We start from the raw sequence: 4,719 nt of genomic DNA, 5'->3' as shown, positions 1-4,719 counted from the left end.
GCCTCCCGGGAACACCACGTTTTTGTGGTCTCCCTCCTGCATCACTGACCGCTGTCACGCGTGACGCACGCACGCACCACCGCGCCAGCGCTCCGCACGCCCGGTGACAGCACAGCTGACCCACATACGCCGGCAGGGGCCCGGGTGCTCCCAGTGCTGCCAGAGCTGGCGACGCGACGGTGGGACGAGCTAGCCCTTCCCAGCCATGCGAGCGCTGTTAGCCTGCGCCGCACTGGTCCTGCTCAGCCACGCCGACACCATCGCTGGTGAAGGCGGAGATAACCAGACCAGCGCTGGCAACATCGAGGGCGATGAAGTGAAGGAAGTACCAGTCTGCGGTGAGGGAATTGCTGGGCTGTTCTCTTAAGAATTATTTCGGCGAGCGCCTAGTAGTTGTTTCGGTAAATGTGGCTGAAACGTGTAATACGTACGCAGCGCTGCTGTGATTTGTCACTTCATTTTTCTTTCTTTCCACGTGACAGTTTCGTGAAATGTCTTTTGATTTTCACGCACTTAGGCCCGTCAGAATTGCAGGTCAGTGCTTCGAAGATTTTTTCATAGGCATTTTGTAGAAGATGGGAAAGTGACACGAGGCTCAAGGTACCCTGAAACACGAAACAATTCATTTTCAAAACAAGCATAACGCATCGTTATACCTATGACCCCTTGATTTGTTTTAAGGTACTCGAGCAGTGAGTGCAACAGTGGTGCTAGTGGTAGAATTGTTTCATGACTACCCCCTTTCTTTCAGTTGAGCCCTGGAGCTACGAGGGCAGTGCAGGTATGAGTACAGACCTCCGTTTTAAACGATAATGCGTTGTTTTGAGAAGGTCCGATCGCATTCTTGACGCATTATAACAGCATGCAACTGCAGCAATTTATTGGAAGTGGCGCCAGCCGGCGTTCAACTTTTCCTTAAAATGAAGTTGGAAAAAGCTTCATCGCAGTTGAACAGGTGTGACTCTCATGGGTACTTTGAAAACAGTGTCTATTTTCAAACCGATTTTTCTGTTTTCCGAGTAAGATATGTCGTGTTTAGGCTCTGCCCTGGATTAAAATATGCTTATATTATCTACCTTGTGTGCTGAATAGATTAAGTCCAGTAGCCAGAAGAAAACTGCCGGCCATATGATTGCAAGATTTCAGTGCATGACCTAGATTCGTATCCGTCGCCAAATGACACCAATAGGCAAGGCGTATCAAATTAGAATATCAAAGTAGGCAGCTTGAGAATTCTCTGCGCGCTACCTTAGCTGCGTTACGCTTTGAAGCGAACCAATGCACGTTCAGCAAACGGAGTACATTTCAGCTGCCGGTGTTACCAATTTGAAAACACTTTTGCCATGCATTTGTTTGAAGGCTTTTGACACACATCTGACTGCAGGCCCCGGGAATTGGACAAGTCTTGGCTTTGCGGACTGCACCGGGTTGAGGCAGTCTCCTATCGAAATCGTCACGTGCGACTGCATCCGCTCGAAAATTCGACGCCTCAGACTGAGGCGCTTTGACAAGGCCCCGGAAAAGATGACGCTAAGGAACACACTTAACAGCGGTAAGTTGGTACCCACGGGTAAAGCTGGGTGCCTATTGTCGTTGCCAATTTTAAAAGGATGGGATGATGTTAAGTCGGCCAGGTCAGCTTCACAAGGCGCGCGTATGAGCTTGGATTCCACTCTTCTTCTTTTTGGTCGGCATTGCTGAAAATTGCTGTTGAAAAGATGTTGCAAAACCGTGGGGAAATGGGGGCAATTGCTGTGCAGGATTGCAGATTGTTGATTGCTGATGTTGCCGGCGTACAACAAAAAGTAGGCTTGTTTAGGGGTTCGAACCACATGGGACCAAGCCACAAAGAACCGTACACGTGAAATCACGATGAAGTACATGACGACAAATAAAAAACATTGTTGGTGTGAATTTCAGCGGCCATTTTGATAGGATACTTCTTTCACTGGGTTTTGTTTTTATCGTAGTTTGTATGTATTTTATTTGTGCCTTTCGTATGATTTCGTATTCGTGCGCAAGGACCTGTTTCATACAAAAGGCTAATCCGTATTTGAGCATTCATTAGGCCCCCACATGTCGCTGACCTTTTTCTCGCCGTGTAGTCCGTGCGAGCTTGACATGGGATGACGACGAAGATCGACCTCTGGTCAGGGGCGCTGGTCTTCCTGGTAGGTTCGAGGTGGTTGGACTGAACTTCCACTGGGGTGAGAACAACTCTATCGGCTCAGATCACGTCATAGATTCTTCCAGGTTAGTAAGATATGTGTCGAAGTGCAGGCCACCCACTCGCCATGCTAAGCCTTTTGTTTTTACATTTTTGTGGTTATTTTTGTTGTCAAGGGTCATTTTTACCACACTTCACCGGCGCCGTTTGGGCTCTGCTTGGTATCAATACATGTAATCAAATGGAGACCGTAATACCAATTATATACCAAAAATAATTGGTCACGATCGCAAAAGTTTAGTCAGTATCGTCAGTCGCCGTCTGTTCTTCTGTGTGCATTGTTAAAGAGTGTCCCGCCTTTGGGGCATGCTTCAAAAACATATTCTAGTGAAACCCCAGAACTAGTTACGTCCAATAATAGCACTGGGTAGTGCCACTGTGGCACTGTCAATATATAAAATGCATATCGATTTTAATCATCTTCTTGTCCAGCTTACGCTATCAACACATTGTAACAGCACTACGCTTCTTGCCTACAGCCGCGACTACCGTCATCATGACAACCACCGTGCGCACCTCTACTGTTGCGATTAAAAGAACGTTTGTGTTTGGTCCAGGGCGCAAGGGCCTGTTACCGAGGAGCGCACCGGATGAAGCTTGAAACAGTGCGGCACATGGGTCATATGACAGTTCCCTTCCCAAAGCCAAAGTGCGCCTCGAAAAAAAATACTGTTTTAAATGCCACGGGGAATAAATCAAAAGCCACAGGGTAGCGTTTCGTTGGATTCGCGGTGAAATAGCTTCATGTTCTCAAATATTTTTGCCTAAACAGAGTGCCTCCAGTTTTCATAGCATTTATCACACAAACATTTTGACACATCAGTGTGTCACAAACATCCCAGAACTCACACATTAGAAAAGCAAGACATCTAAAATCTAGTACTTTCATAGCGGTGAGCAGGGAGTTAAATGAGATTTCTGATGCAGCGTCGACGGCAACTTCAAATCGAAGTTCTGACGTATTCTGAAGGATTTCTGAAAAAATGGCTATACTGATCAAATTGTGCGCGTCCGAAAAACACTTACTGAAAAACAAGAACGTGGGAAAACCATTTAAAACCATGTAAATAGCTTACCATTTAAACCATTTAAATAGCTTACTACGCTTTAAATCGATGTACAGATCATGTCCACCGGTGGATGCAAGCCTCTTTGCATTCCGCGGCTTCAAGACGGTGTCAACACATATGTTCCCAGCGTTACACTGGCAACTCCTCCAAGTGCAGAATGACGATCGAGCGCCCATTCGCACAGCCAAACAGCCATTGTCGCTTACAAACTACAATAAAACGTCATGAAAACACAAGCATTCGGTTCACCTTCTCCATTGCGGGGGACGCAAATGGCAACACATGCAACACCATCGTGTTCAATATTTTGTAAAGCGATTTCAGGTCTCGCCCTACGAGAGTTCTTTCAGCTTCGCCTTTCTAGGGGAGGGTCTCACAAAGTTTTCCTGGAGTCTCGAAAACTAAACAAGATAAAGCCACGAGAAATAGTACTGGAAATGTCTCCTCACACTGCATGACATGTTGTACTGGCGAATGTGGCCTTAGACATGTCAGATTAGGCCATAGGGGTGAATAGCTAGCATCATAGGCATCTCAGGAAGCAAGCACGCCACGACAGTGCTGAAAACGGCGATGGGTGGCTCTCGAAACAAACAAGTCAAATGTGCTTCACTGGTAATTGACCGATGTGAACTGCGAAACTTCCTGGCAGGTCAAAGTGTTGAAACCCGTTGTTTCGTTAGTGCGCCTATGCCGAACGTATTGCATCAAGAACAAGTCACACCAATTGGCGAAAATAGCGTTAGAAAGACCTCTTAAAGCTGTAAGATAGGCGTCATTGGGGTCAAAATAGTAAGATCTTCAAAAGGTGAAGCCCGGTCACAAAAGACATAGTTTACATCGGGTCACAGGTTACAAAAGACATAGTTTACATCGGGTCACAGTTACGACAGGTCACATTAAATCAGGGTACAACATGTCGGAAAACCCCATACCAAATAGCAGGACTGAGTGTACTTGTGGTAAGCATTAGCCCGCGTGAGCACAATGCCGTGCGAATTAAAGTGCGAGTGATTGGCCCGTTTATCAAAATGCGAATAACTAGCACGTTTGTGAAAAGTAAGAATTATTATCCTGTTTGTGAAAACTTTTCATTTGTCACCGAAGCTTCAGTTCGGTTGTTCTATCAGCAAATGGATGAACCCGAGAAAGGACTTGGTCACTTTGCAGCAGGCACAAATTCATCAATTTTTTCCTCTATGCATCAATACAACGTTCAACGAATGGTCGGTACAATATTCCTGCATGCGATTTTCTGATTGGATGAGGTCTGGTCAAGTTCTGCAAAATGATGTCAGATTGGACTGAAATGCTCCAGGTGCGGTGTGTTACAGTAACAGTTTCAGTGCGTCTGCAGTAGAAAGTGGTCTTTTAAGACCAACACGAGCATGCCACACGTAACAGTCTGTAGGCAAACCAAAG

The 4,719-nt window shown here is 46.1% G+C and overlaps 1 long non-coding RNA gene across 1 annotated transcript; it reads left to right on the top strand.

Moving 5' to 3' along the window:
• The first annotated feature begins 217 nt into the window (after nucleotides 1-217).
• On the top strand, nucleotides 218-2,792 carry LOC119094887 (uncharacterized). The gene is made up of 5 exons (XR_005093838.1): nucleotides 218-338; nucleotides 752-781; nucleotides 1,385-1,552; nucleotides 2,106-2,253; nucleotides 2,707-2,792. It is a non-coding gene; the product is annotated as an uncharacterized LOC119094887 (long non-coding RNA).
• The last annotated feature ends 1,927 nt before the right edge of the window (nucleotides 2,793-4,719 follow it).

Source organism: Pollicipes pollicipes, unplaced genomic scaffold (assembly GCF_011947565.3).
Source record: "Pollicipes pollicipes isolate AB1234 unplaced genomic scaffold, Ppol_2.1 Scaffold_4219;HRSCAF=4965_pilon_pilon_pilon, whole genome shotgun sequence".
Classification (NCBI taxonomy): Eukaryota; Metazoa; Arthropoda; class Thecostraca; order Pollicipedomorpha; family Pollicipedidae; genus Pollicipes; species Pollicipes pollicipes.
The sequence above is the reverse complement of the archived record's forward strand: the minus strand, read 5'-3'. Positions and strand labels throughout refer to the sequence as shown.